A 14,994-nucleotide genomic window follows, 5' to 3' on the forward strand; every position below is an offset into this window, starting at 1 on the left:
TATTCCAATATTTAAGCACAAGATTCCAATAAAAAAGCAGATGTACCCAACTGTTACAGGGTACAGTTTCGAGACAGACAGACCTGTGCTAAAATCAGACTTCAGTCCTGCAGAGACTCCTAAAAAAGAAGAAGGTTCTTCAGCTGACAAATGTCCATGTAAATAAGCCCTTCTGTATTTTCCACCTCCTTTTGGGAATTGGGAGTGCATCCTTTTCTCCACCATGCTTATCCTCTCATCCTTTCTCCCACTTGTTAGCCTCATTTTCCAACATTAAGTATATTCAGGACAAGATGACTGCAGTTGGCCAAAGCTGATGACCCCACTTGTGACGCTGAGGGGTCTAGATGATTAGATGCACATGTAGCTTGTCTACCACTGGGAAAACCGGTGAACTCACAGCATCATTGCTCTTAGCTGTTGATTTTCCACCATGTATGTCACTCCCTCTTGTGGGGCCACATCTGATACACTAGAGTTATATTTGTTATTTAGCTCACATAGTCAGAATTAGGTGTCTTTCTGCCTGATAATTTATACTAGATACCATATAGACTGAATAAGATATGCACACCTTTCGCCCTTGAAAATTGGCAAAGGAAGATCAGGCAAAATCAAGCTTTTTTAGTCAGAGCCATGTCTAAATAGAAGCAAAACGAAGGTCAAATACATCTTTAAGTGTCAAGGGACTCATTTTAAGTTACCCAGAATGGTATCCCTGGGGGTATAGCATTCGGTTAACTATACTCTAATATTTCCGTAGTCTCTATGCTTGGAATTATTGTGGCCACAAACTCTGTAAGCAGTATTGGTGATTTGGTTCGCATTGTTAGAATGCAGTGCATTCGTGCTTGATAATTGATACTTGATACCATATAGGCTGAATAAGGTATGCTTCCCCTTCGCCCTCTGGAAATTGACAAATGAAGATCAGGCAACCTCAAGCTTTTTTAGAGAGACGCGGGTCTAAATAGGAGCAAAATGAAGGTAAAACACATCTTAAAACTTCAAGGGGCTCATTACGAGTTAGCCAGAGTCGTAACCCTTGGGGAATAGGATTAGCATTCGGGTAAATATAATTTTTCTATTGTCTCTGAGCTTGGGATTGTTGTCCACAAACTCTGCAGTTAATATTTCTGAGCCAGAACACTAGGTCTGGACTTGCAGGTTACAATCAGCTCCAATACCCAGTGAACTCATGTATTGCAACTGCTAGAAAGGAGAAATTGAATAAGTCACTGTGTAGTGATTCACTACATTTTAATGACTGTTTTTTTCTAAGCATCGTTCTATCCAAAGTAGATTAAGGGGCCAAATTTGATAGTCAGGAGTACTTTCACGGGTAAAGTGCAAAATCTGCTCAAGACCATGGCTCTGGCAAAATAATTTCAAAGAAGTTTTCCCTCTTCTGAGGATCACCTTTAGTACGAAAATCGAGCTGATTGGGTAATGCAACTGTGAAAGGGTAACTTTGTCGGATAACATCCAGCAGTTTGCTACTGCTCTGAATAGCATTTATTTCTTCAGTGCTGGTCTTCACTCAGATGTCAGGGTATTAATTTTCGACTCTATAAATAACCACTGTGTTGGAGGGCCTTCACACTTCTCTGGCAACAGCAGCACACAGTCTCTGCGACACTTTCTGTATGTGTTCGTCAATCTGCTACATTGCTCTGTCTCGCTTGTTCACGGGCTCATGAAATCATCTAAATCAAGTACAATTCCCTATAAGCAGCTCTCCTTCAAAGCCATAAAAAAGTTTTGAAACAAACTAATCACTGTCAATGAGACTGCACAAGTGATCAGCAACATTTTTCAAAATAATAGCCCCCAGCAGTGAAGCCCCATGTGAAAGCTGTCTTAAATAATGTAATAAAGATTTAAATATGTCATTTTTTGCCAGCAGAGACCCTTTCCTCTTACCCACAATAACCTTATCGCTTCCTCAAAAAATGTGTAACCCACAACTTCTCCTCATCGAAGTGTTGTTCACCCACTTATTTATCCTCCTTATACAAAAGATGATGGACCATTCTGAGCTTCCCTTATTGCTTTTTGGTGCCAAACCGATGGTGAAAACCTTGGTTTATACATACTAAAATTAATTTCATTGTATGGACCTGCAAACTTTGAGTGGATTTTTTCAACCAGCATGTATGTGATTTCCGTACCCAGTTTAAACTTCTTTGCCAGATATACTCTACATACATAGTGTATGGAATCCTGAAACCCACAGTGAGGCCTTGCAGAAAGAATCCTGCCACATCCAACCCTTCAGAACTTTCTCCAACTAAACCACTACTCTAAGAATCAACAGATCCTCCTGTCTGTGTTACACAACTTTATATCGTTAACCTCTTCACTTTTTTACCGTTCTCTGATTTCTCGGCCCATGCTGTTATGTCATGACAGCTGTGAAGCATTATGGTGGTCATTACAACCCTGGCGGTCGGTGTTAAAGCGGCGGTAAAACCGCCAACAGGCCGGCGGTAAAAAAAAATGGAATTACGACCGTGGCGGAAACTGCCAACATAGACAGACACTTTAACACTCCGACTGCCACGGCGGTACCACCAAACACCGCAGCGGTAACCGCCAACAGACAGGCGGAGGACATTGTACCACCAATCCGCCACCTTTTCCGGGGCGGATTCACTGCGAACAAAAACACGGCGGAAACAGAACTTCTAAGGGAAAACGCTCACCTCTACACACCCCACAATGAATCAGGACGATCAAAACGGAGAGAGAACACTACAGGGGCATCAGATAGAAATAAAACAGGCAACTCAGGGGGAACGGAAGTGGGGGGCACCTCAGCCAGTTGAGTGCATGACGCCAGATCCACAAGGGGGCTCCATGCCCATTGATGTATCCTGGGGAGTGCAAAGCCACAGTCTCTCAAGTCTCTACAGTGGGTGGTTTGCCCACTGTTCAATCCTGGGGAGTGCAAAGCCACAGTCTCTCAAGTCTCTACAGTGGGTGGGTTGCCCACTCTTCAATCCTGGGGAGTGCAAAGCAACAGTCTCTCAAGTCTCTACAATGGGTGGTTTGCCCACTGTTCAATCCTGGGGAGTGCAAAGCACAGTCTCTCACGTCTCTACAGTGGGTGGTTTGCCCACTGCTGCATCCTGGGGAGTGCAAAGCCACAGTCTCTCAAGTGGATAACAGTCACCACTGGTTCTGGAGGGGGCCTTGTGCCCAGAGTGCTTCACCCTGCCAAGGACAGAGGCAGTGGATGTATCTCTCCACTTGTTCTGGAGGGGGCCTTGTGCCCAGAGTGCTTCACCCTGCCAAGGACAGAGGGAGTGGATGTATCTCTCCAATGGTTCTGGAGGGGGCCTTGTGCCAAGGGTGCTTCATCCTGCCCGTGGTGGACTCAGTAGCGTTGGAATCATTTGTGCTGACTGGCCTGCGGGGCTGCTGGCGGTGGTGTCCTGGGCAGCGGTGCCTGTGGCGGCAGTGTCCTGGGCAGCGCTGCTTGTGGCGGTGTCCTTGGCAGCGCTGCTTGTGGCGGCGGTGTCCTGGGCAGCGGTTCAGCTGCTGGCGGTCTTGTTCTGTCCTGCGGGGCTGCTGGCGGCGGTGTCCTGGGCAGCAGTTCAGCTGCAGGCGGTCTTGTCCTGCCCTGCGGGGCTGCTGGCGGCGGTGTGCTGGGCAGCGGTTCAGCTGCTGGCTGTCTTGTTCTGCCTTGCGGGGCTGCTGGCGGCAGTGTGCTGGGCAGCTGTTCAGCTGCTGGCGGTCCTGTCTGTGGCAGCGGGGCTGCTGCTGGCGGTCGCTTCCTGGGCAGTGTGGCTGCTGGCAGTCCTGTCTGTGGCAGCAGGGCTGCTGCTGGCTGTCGCTTCCTGGGCAGCGTGGCTGCTGGCGGTCCTGTCTGTGGCAGCAGGGCTGCTGCTGGCGGTCGCCTCCTGGGTAGCGTGGCTGCTGGCGGTCCTGTCTGTGGCAGCGGGCTGCTGCTGGCGGTCGCTTCCTGGGCAGCGGGGCTGCTGGTGGTCTTGTCCGCTGTGCTGATCTTCCCAGACTTGCTGCTTTTACTGTGAACCTTTCCCCCTTGGATGGTGTCGCAGCTGTCTCCACACTCCCAACTGGACCCCTGGGAGTGGGTTTGGTGGCTGGTTTCTTTCCTCTCTCCCGCTTTTTATGCTTGACAGGTGGGGGACTGTCAGTGCTCTGGCTCCTTGCCACGCTGCCTGCCCTGCTGCCTGGTGCACTCCATAATCCGGTGACTACTGGCACCACTGGTCCCGCCGATGTTGTGGCTGAGGTGCTAGGTTGGGACTTGGAGAGTCGGGCCCTAGGAGACTGATGGGGTGCGGGAGGTGAGGGAAAGAGGTCAAGGCTGACCAGGAAAAGTTTCTTAGGAACACTGGGACGGGCAGCTGGAGGGGGTTTGGGAGTGGATGAAGAGGTAGTGGTTGTAGGCCGTGTACGTTTGGTGACTTTGGGTGAAGGTGCATGGGCTGGAGGCTGTTGTGAGGTGGATGGGTGTTCGGTGGGTGTGTGGCTGCGTTTGTGTACCTTGGGAGGTGGCCTCACAGACACACTGGAGAGGACACAGGGGATGTGTGAATTGTAGTGGGGGTGGTGAGTGTACGTGAGCGGGGTGTGGTGGTGGGTGTGCTGGTGATGGACGTAGTGGCTGAGGATGTAGTGCATGCAGGTGTGAGTGGAGATGAAACAGGGAGGGAGGAGGAAGACGAGGAGGAGGGGGACACAGTGGAGGCAGTGGATGTTGGTGTGTCTGCATGTGTGTGATGCTTGCGTGAGTGCCTGTGGGATGTGTGGTGCTTATGTTTGCCAGAGCTTCCCTTGTGTGTTGAGGTGTGTGCATGCTGGTCTGATGGTGTGCTTGAGATAGGCTGAGGTACAGGGGTGTGGGTCTGGGTGGAGGAAGTTGGAGGGGGGAGGCCAGAGACAGGGACAATGGCTGAAATCATTGCTGAGACGAGAGTCTGAAAAGCTTGCTGAAGGGCTGCCTGACCAGAGTGAATGCCCTCCAGGAATGCATTGGTTTGTTGCAACTGCCTCTCTACACCCTGGATGGCATTCAAAATGGTAGACTGCCCAACCATGAGGGACCTGCGGAGGTCAATGGCCTCCTCACTGAGGGCAGCAGGGGTGACAGTGGCAGGGCCTGAGGTGCCAGGGGCGAAGGTAATGCCCACCCTCCTGGGTGAGCGGGCACGGGGCAAAGGCTTGGGGCTGCTGGGAGGGCGGTGCTGGTAGGGGGGTGGCGGCTGTACCTGTAGGTGCAGGGGGCACAGATGGGGCTGCCACCGCAAGGGAGCTGCCATCAGAGGAGGAGTCTGTCTTGCTGGTGTCAGCTCCTGTCCCCGCCGTGGAGCTCCCCTCGCCCTCTGTCCCACTGGTGAATTCGGAGTCCGTAGTGTCACCGTCCAGGGCCATATGGGATGCAGCTCCCTCCTGCTCCGGTGCCACTGCTCCTCCGCCTGCTGATGCTACTGCACACAAGTACAGGGAGACCACAAAAAGGGGGGGAGACAGAAGAAAGACATGTTCAGTGCATGCAATACCGCTACCGTTGGCGGACATGACAGACACAGAAGCCCCCTGCACTGCGCTGGGCGCTTGGGGTCCACTATTCAATCCTGGTACATGGCTTACAAGACTAAAGCCTGACTAGGTGTAGTTGGCACTGTACACAGGTGGAGTGGGGTGCCACAGGGCCTGCCTGAAGTAGGGAACTTAACTAGCAAACTCGCCCTGGCCTAGGGAAACCCACAGCCCACCTCCCCCACCCAGACACCTAAAATGCAAGTTGTATCATCAGATTGAGAGTGTACTCACCCCCTTGTGGCTGCTGTGATGCCCTCAAGCGCCCATCCAACTCCGGATACGCCACCGCCAGGATCCTGAACATCAGGGGGGTCATGGTGCAACAGACACCCCTCCCACTTTGGGAGGCCATCCCCAGCTGGGCCTCCGCCGTCTTCTTGCTCCAGCGGCAAATGTCCTCCCATCTTTTCAGGCAGTGGGTGCTCCGTCTGTGTGTGACCCCCAGGGTCCGGACTTCCTTGGCGATGGCACGCCAGATGTCCTTCTTCTAGTGGGCGCTGACCTACAGGAATTGTACAGGGGAAAAGAGAAGTAATTACCAACTGCTCCGTCACAGTCAGTGGCCCGCACCCTACCCTTGCCATGACGCACATGCACTCACCATTGTTTCATGCACGCCTCATTCTTACCTCCCCTCTATATTCCATCCACACAGGCATTGCCCATACAGCATGCTCACAGTGTACTTACCTATTTGTCTGGAGGACCGTAGAGTAGCGTGTACTGGGGGAGGACCACATCCACGAGTTTCTCCAACTCCTCCGTGCTGAAGGCAGGGGCCCTTTCCCCAGACACACGAGCCATTGTCTCTTCCAGACTGAGGTCACAGCAGCACTTGCAGTGTAGGTCCTCTCCTGTTTCGAAGATCAGGTATCAAGTGATTGAACAGATAGAAAATGGCGGTCACGCCCGCGGCGGTGCATACCATCACCGCCGGCGTACATCGTCATTGGCTCCTGGGACCCACAGGGCCCAATGTTAACCAATGCACAATTGCGCGGCAGTCTTCGATCGCCTACTGCGACGGTGTACAACGCCAGCGCAGTTACCTCATATCCCCCTGTCCCACTTTACAGTTCAGGCAGCCACCATTTCAGGGGGCCACATGGCATTATTTTTGACTGTGTCACCCATACCTAGGCCTTGCCTAACCACTCATGCAGGCAAATTTCGATTTATGAATATTTTCAGAGTAAACTGTGTTTACGTACCTCAGAGTTGGTTGACTCTCTGCTCGCTGTTCTCCTCCATAGGCACCATCCGCTGGGGCATGTGAGGAGATGGCGGCATCCTCCGGTGTACAGACTGCTGGTGAACATATCGACAATGGAGGAAAGACATGTGATCATCACCTACAGGCTTGATCGTGCCACAATCCAGGAACTGTGTGCCCAGTTGGAGCCAGACCTGATGTCAGCTATCCGTCATCCCACAGGAATCCCCCCTCAGGTTCAGGTGCTGTCAGTACTCCATTTCCTAGCAAGTGGGTCCTTTCAAACAACAGTGGCCATAGCATTAGGGATGTCCCAGCCTATGTTTTCCAACGTGTTGTCCTGAGTGTTGTCTGCCCTGCTGAAACACATGCGGAGCTACATTGTTTTCCCTCAGGTGGAGTATTTGCCTACAGTGAAAGGTGATTTCTATGCCCTGGGACATATCCCCAACATCATAGGTGCCATTGATGGGACACATGTGGCCTTGGTACCCCCCTGCAGGAGTGAACAGGTGTACAGAAACTAGAAGAGATACCATTTGATGAATGTACAGATGGTGCGTTTGGCAGACCAGTGCATCTCCAATGTTAATGCAAAATTCCCTGGCTCAGTGCATGATGCTTACATCCTGCGGAATAGCAGCATCCCTTATGTGATGGGGCAACACCAGAGGCACCGGGTGTGGCTATTACGTGAGCACCTGGACCCAAATCAGTGGGAATAGTTGTCTGGGTCTGTGGATGTCCCTATGAGTCAGTGTGTGTCTAACAGTTGTCCTTCGCCATTTGCAGGTGACTCTGGTTACCCCAACCTGTCTTGGCTACTGACCCCAGTGAGGAATCCCAGGCCAAGGGCAGAGGAATGCAACAATGAGGCCCATGGGCGAACTAGGAGGATTATAGAGCCGACCTTCGGCCTCCTGAAGGCCAGGTTCTGGTGCCTCCATATGACAGGTGGTTCCCTATTTAACTCACCAAAGAAGGTGTGCCAGATCATCGTGGCCTGCTGTAGGCTTCACAACTTGGCTTTGCAACGGCAGGTGCCTTTTCTGCAGGAGGATGGTCCAGATGGAGGTGTTGTGGCAGCTGTGGACCCTGTGGACAGTGAAGACGAAGAAGCAGAAAAAGAGGACATTGACAACAGGAACACGATGATCCAGCAATACTTCCAGTGAGACACAGGTAAGAAGACAACACTGCCTGCTACATCTGATTTTAATCCACTACCTCTCTACTGTCTTTCATTTTCACCCTGTGTATGGTCACTGAGTTGTCACTTTCCCTTACGATTTTACAGATGTGGGTCCCACAGTGTGACAAATGCTTTGTTTCCTCATGGACTAGAGCTGTGTGACATAGTAATGTTGACATTACATTTGAAAGAGCATTTTGCCACTGTAATTGCTAATACACTATTTCAAAATCACAGACAGACTCCAAATTGTTTTGTGCATTAAGGGTGTTTATTTAAGTGCTCAATATTGGAGGGGGTTGTAAAATGGTGAGGGGTGATGGTGGAGGAATGTCCATGGCAGAGTCCTGTCTATTAGTCTCACAGGTGCATTGTCCAAAGGGGCATAGGAAGTGGAGCTGGGGCAGTTTAAGGATGGACAGGGTGACAAGGTGGGACAAAAGGTTGACAATCAGGGTAGTCTCATTTCTTTGCGGGGTCTCGGTATTGTTCTCTGTCTTTGTCCTGGATCTCAGGGACCGCTTGCGGGGTGGTTCTCCATCTGCAGGGGGTGGAGTGCTGGTGTCGTGGTCCTGTGGCGGTGCCTCCTGTCCACTAGCGCTGGTGGAGGTGGTGGGCAGTTCATCGTCCAGGCCAGTGTCAGGGGCTCCTTGTTGTGCCACAGTGTCCCTCCTGGTGTTGAGGAGTTCCTTCAGCACCCCTACAATGGTGCCCAGGGTGAAATTGATGGATCTGAGTTCCTCCCTGAAGCCCAAATACTGTTCCTCCTGCAGCCGCTGGGTCTCCTGGAACTTGGCCAGTACCGTTGTCATCGTTTCCTGGGAATGATGGTAGGCTCCCATGATGTTAGAGAGGGCCTCGTGGAGAGTGGGTTCCCTGGGCCTATCCTCCCCCTGTCGCACAGTAGCCCTCCCAGTTCCCCTGTGTTCCTGGGCCTCTGTCCCCTGAACCGTGTGCCCATTACCACTGCCCCCAGGTCCCTGGTGTTGTTGGGGTGGTGGGTTATCCTGGGTTCCCTGTAGTGGTGGACACACTGCTGCTTGACGTGTCCTGGGACCAGAGGTATGGGCCCGCTGGGTGGGTGCTGTGCTGGTGTTTCTAGAGGGGGCAAGCTCTGTAGTGGCCTGTGCCAGTGTGAGTGGAACCAACTGTCCCGAGGTCCCAGATGGGCCGGGCTGGTCATCTAGATCCAGTTGGACAGAGCTGCTGTCATCACTGTGGGCCTCTTCTGTGGGTGGAGTGGACATGTCTGGACCATCCTGTCCGGTGATGTTGGGTAGGGGTCCTGCAGGGGTGGAAAGGCATGATTATTGCATCTGTATGTGACATGGTGTGCAATGTGTGGGTGACCCTGCACCCCAGTGCATGCATTCCTGTGTAGGACCTTGTGTGATGATGGTTTAGGGGGGTGTATTGGTATGTGCAGTGGCAATGCATTGGTGATGGGTGTCCATGCTTTGGTGTTGCATGCAGGGCTTGGTGTTGGGATGGCTGGGTTGTGATATTGGGACATGTGTGAGGAGTAGGAGTGATGGGGTGAGGGCGAGTGTGGGGGTATGTAGTGGCATGCAGGTACGGAGGGGGGTGTAATAGTAAAGAATTGACTTACCAGAGTCCATTCCTCCAGCTACTCCTGCGAGGCCCTAAGGATGCAGAATAGCCAAGACCTGCTCCTCCCATGTCGTTAGTTGTGGGGGAGGAGGTGTGAGTCCGCCACCAGTCCTCTGTACCGCAATGTGGTGTCTTGAGACCACGGAACGCACCTTCCCCCATAGGTCATTCCACCTCTTCCTGATGTCATCCCTATTTCTTGGGTGCTGTCCCACTGCGTTGACCCTGTCCACTATTCTTCACCATAGCTCCAACTTCCTAGCTATGGAGGTGTGCTGCAACTGTGATCCGAATAGCTGTGGCTCTACCCGGATGATTTCCTCCACCATGACCCTGAGCCCCTACCCAGAGAACCTGGGGTGTCTTTGCCGTGCCATGGGGTGGTGTGGGTGATGTGTGGGGTGGTGTGTGTTGTGATGTGTGGGGTGATTTTAGAGGTGTGTTGTGTGAGGTGCGTGGATGCTATGTGGGTGATGGTGTTGAGAGCCTGTGGATGCTATTGTTCTTTCTGGTGGTGTCTCTCTCTGGCCTTCAGTCGCAATTGTTGTCGTAAGGGTTTGTGGGTGTGTGTTTTATAGTGTTGTGAGTGTGTGGGAGTGGTGTGTGTATGTGTCTCAGGTGTGTGTATTTCGAATTGTCCAACGTGGTAGTGTTTTGTATATATGTGTGTATTTTGAGCACGGCAGTGTGTACCGCCAATGGAATACCGCGGTTGAAAGACCACCGCGTGGATTTGTGGGTCGTGATAGTGTGGGAGTATTCCTGTTGGCGTGACGGTGGAGGTTTTGTTATCACCAGTTTATCACTGACCTTTGGTGTGGAGGACTTGTGTGGGTGTCTAGATTTTGGCAGATTCCGGGTTTTGGGTCATAATGACCGTGGCAGAATTCTGCAGCCGCGGCGGTTTGTTGGCGGTCTTCTGCACGGCGGTATGCGGCTTTTACCGCCAATGTTGTAATGACCCCCTATATTCTTTGGTCCATATGTCCTCCTTCTGAGAGTGTTTAACTCACCCTGCTTGAGAAACCCATACAACGGCTGAAATTCACGCATGTCCTTGCACACCACCTCTCTGTTGGTGTTGTCCAGCATAAAATTTTCCAACATCTCCTTCATTCCTTTGCTAACTACTGCCTTCTCCACTTCCATCTCCCATACTGAAAGGTGTGGTGCTCTAGGAATGGACTCGGCCTATCCTGTATATATATACATTATTGCTGATACACCTTGTCCTCATTGACAGTGGAGCTTATCTATGTGCTACCTGACTCTTCAATTATGCAAAATCCTCCTACCCATATTCTTTTATGCATTTTTGACCTCATATCGTACCTTTCACAAGCAGTACACCGGCAGATGTCCATAATCATCGCCAGCCTGACCTCTATTTCATGAAGGTCACTGCACCTGCTTCTTGGGTACATTCTTCTGGGTCTACACAAGTATCTTTGAAATTGCAATCTACCCTATACTTTTCTCCCTCTCCATATGGCAAAAGTCAGAACATGTTGAAATATTGTATTTCAGCACTTTCTTCCTCAGCCACTGCGACATGCAGATATATACCCATCATCGCCATGGGACATAACCACTGCGTCATGGTGGCATCCACCAATGCTCTGATAACAGGATGGAATCTAAAGCTGCCTAGCCCCCTGAGTCTGGTTGATCATTACCCCCACATCCGTACCTTTGTGGCTGTATTTGGCCAATCCCATCCCACTTATTTCAGCTTCATCTCTCATATCTCTAACAGAAGCATCACTTTTCCCACAAAGTTCTCTCCCTTCTTGTCCTTATTCTCTCCTGAGCTTGCTCCACCAGTGACACTCGCACTGGAAACCTCTCCACCAAGCCCCTCCTATTTTATAGCACAGTGTTGGGACAGGAATGTCCCTTGCGCTGTGAAATGGCATGTACTCCTGCCCAGAGTGTCCCACTGCATGTAAATGTGGTATCCTGACATTTTCTTTCTTACCATGAGCTGTGTGGCTTAGGCCTTTTTTTGACAATGTGAGGTCCAGGACCTGTCCTGTGACCAGGACAGTCTGCTGGGATAGCTCAAAATGGTGGCATCCAGGAGTCAGTTGTCACGTGCTCTGAGAGACTCAGACCCTCCTCCCTGACATTCCTGCCAGGGCCTCTCCCAGCAACTCCTCCAAGGAGCCCCTCCTCATTGGGGGCCTGGACCAGGTCCGGTTCCTGGAATGGAATGACAGCTGGCTGATTGATGCAAGGCCTGCTCCTGCACCTGGGCAGAGCAATATTTGGCCCTAATCCTGAGCTGGGTCAGAGAAAGATGACATTCCTGGATGACCCATAACCTGTACAAATATGCTTCTGTAACCTACTGCATTTTTCTTTACAAACAGGTTACAGTGTACATTGGTGTGACGCTGGGGTCTGTGGACCCTAGGGACCTGGAATTGCACCTGAGACCAACTTTTTCCATTGACATATAATGGAGCATCACTACAATGAAGACAGCTAGCACACTGACTATCCCTCACATGTGCACACCCATCTCATAAGGTCTACTCCAGGTCACCACCCACTCTGTATGGTCCCTTCTGCACCGGTTAGCTATGTGCATTTCTCGGGCTGTGCCCACAAGGAATCCTCCACATGCAGCCCTCACATGGATGCACACACGTAGGCACATGTGATCACATGTAACCAGGCCAGCAGTACGCACATGCAGTCCATTGTACCATGTGTTTACTGTGGGTGAATCCCAAACTATGAGGCTCGCTCACAGTCTAAGGTCAAAAACCAGGTGATCCAAAAGCAAAAACAAATCAGGGGGGACCAGGTAACCAGAACCATCCCCTCACATACGGCAACAGAGAAGACCACCAGTCTAGACGTAGCAGCCCTGAGGATCGTAAACGTCTTTGTGTGCTGCCCAGTACACACACTCCTAGATAGTGGAACCACCGATATTGCCGACTGGGTGCAGTACAACGGATAGAAAAATAAGAAATAGGAGATTATTTCAGATGCCTCCTCACAAGCAAAGCAAAGATTTCCCTTGCTAATGTCTGACATCCACTTGCATCAGCACTGGTTAGTTGGTAAGCTCTTGTATCTAAACTGAAATTACCGTTTACCGAACAGGGAAGGGTGTTTTCATAGTGGTCAAGGTTTCAAATCTAGGAACTTGGTTGTTATGGTACCTTTGGATTGGTACCTCTGCACTGGATTACTGTTAGGGCAGATAAAAACTCCCCAAAAATCACCTTTATGCCCCTTTTATAGGAGGAACATATCTCAATAGGAGAGGTCCAATAGTTCTCCAAGCCCAGTTTCCTTAAAAGATCATTTAAACACACTTTGTCCATGGAATTTTCCTTACACCTATTGGAGATATCAAATCTTTGAGGCCTCCCCGGCAGGGTTCAAGGGCTGGAGAAGTCCAGAGACGGAACCGGAAAGTCTATCTTCTGGAGAAAACTCCTCTGAGCAAAATCCAGGCCCACTGGAATCAGTTGAATGCTGGCAGGAAGTCCCAACTGGAACCTAACAAACTTGTTTTCAGCTGATGACAAACATTTGGCATTCACTCACCCCCATATTTATACTCCATACAGAGCTGTCACTAAGGCGTTTACATTGTAGATCTAGAGAGCTGGTGCCACCCTCTTGGAAGATGTCCACTGATGTATCTTGGAAATACTTGCCATGTGGTAAACTAGGCATGTATGGGTTTTCTGGATTTGAGCAACCCAATTTAAGTTAGGTGTGAGTCTAACTCCCAAGTACTCAAAAGAGAACACCTGATCAATTGGAGTTTTACCTACATACATTCTTAGCTTCTGTAATTGGTGGAATGCAGGGTGAAATAGCATAATTTGGCCTTGGAGCTATTCATCTCTAATCCCCTCTCATAAAAACAAATTACAATCATTTAGCAACTGTTGTAAACCTGCAGGTGACTTGGAAAGGAAAAGGGGGTCATCGGCAAAGGGTAAAGCCAGCACCTTCCAGTCCACCACTTTAGGGGAGTTGCACCTATCCCTATTTAAGTGATCAACTACACATTGAGGTACGATGAAAATAGGATGGGAGCAAGAATGCAACCTTGCCTTACACCACGATTAATCTTGAAAGGCTCTGTAAGTTGGCCACATCTTCCCCACCTAACTTGTGCATGATTTTCTGAGTGTAATCTCACCAGAATGTTTAAAAGACTTGTAGAAATCCCCATGGCTTCCAGGGCCCTCCAAAGCTTCCCTCTAGGAACCTGATCAAAGGTGGCATGTTAATCAAGGAAGGCAACATAAAGGCTCCCTCAGTTGATTACTGATGTCTTCCAGTATATACAGTTGTACCGAAAAACCTGGTCAATAATGCTAGTGTTACTTCTAAAGCCTACCTGAAAGTCGGAGAGTATCTAGTTCTCAGTGATCTAGTCCAATATGTGGGAAACACCAGCTTATATGAATAATGTTTGTAGAGAGTCTAGCAAACTAATGGGCCTTTAATTCACTGGTTTGTTTTGATTCCCCCTCTTGAAAATAAGGATAATCTCCTCATATCTCCAAGAGGAGAGTCATTTCCATCCCTGCCAAAGCTGTGTTGGATAGGAGATTGGTATAGGGTGCCCAAATTTATGGGTGTGCCAAATACATGTCATTGGGGATCCTATCTGGTCCAGGGGCTCTACCAGCAAGACACCCACCAATGGCTTCTAAGGTCTCACGTAATCCAAACTCAAAAATAAACAGTCAAAAAAAAAAAGGCATGTTCTTAGTGAAGGCCTGTGATACTATATGTTAGACCCCTGGAGTCACTCTGGGAGTCATGGGTTCAGGTGCAAGTCCAATCTCTCTGACCTAGGCAGGAAGGCAGCAGTACAGCAATCCAGGAAGACAGTAGTCCATCACAGTGGCAGTGCAGCAGAGTGCCAATCCTTTCAGTCGCATAGCAGTCCTTCTTCCTGGCAGTCTCCACAGGTCCAGAAGTGCACTAAAGAGTTGGTGTCTGAGGTCCAATATTTATACCAGGTGCCTCATTTGACATGGAAGAAGCTTCTAAAAGTTTCCCTCTGATGAGCACAGGTTTCCTGTCTCCCCTGCCCTGGCTCCAGACTAACTACATGGAGTACGCAAGCCCTTTGGGTGGGGCAGGGTACAGCCTATTCAAGTGTACGTAGTGCTGTTTCCAGTTCCGGCCTCCCATCTTATGAGTGATGGCCCATTCAGTCACATCTCAGCTCTCTATTATGGGTGACTGTCTAGGAAGAATACATCAAGCCCAACTATCAGGTACACTTAGTCATGTGACCCAGAGACAGGCTGCAGGCACTAAAAGGCATTTCTAAAAGTAGCATTTTCAAAAATGTAATTTAAAGACCGACATCACCATAAGAGAGGATTTTTCATTACAATTGTAAAAACGCCCA

Source organism: Pleurodeles waltl, chromosome 11 (assembly GCF_031143425.1).
Source record: "Pleurodeles waltl isolate 20211129_DDA chromosome 11, aPleWal1.hap1.20221129, whole genome shotgun sequence".
Taxonomy (NCBI): domain Eukaryota; kingdom Metazoa; phylum Chordata; class Amphibia; order Caudata; family Salamandridae; genus Pleurodeles; species Pleurodeles waltl.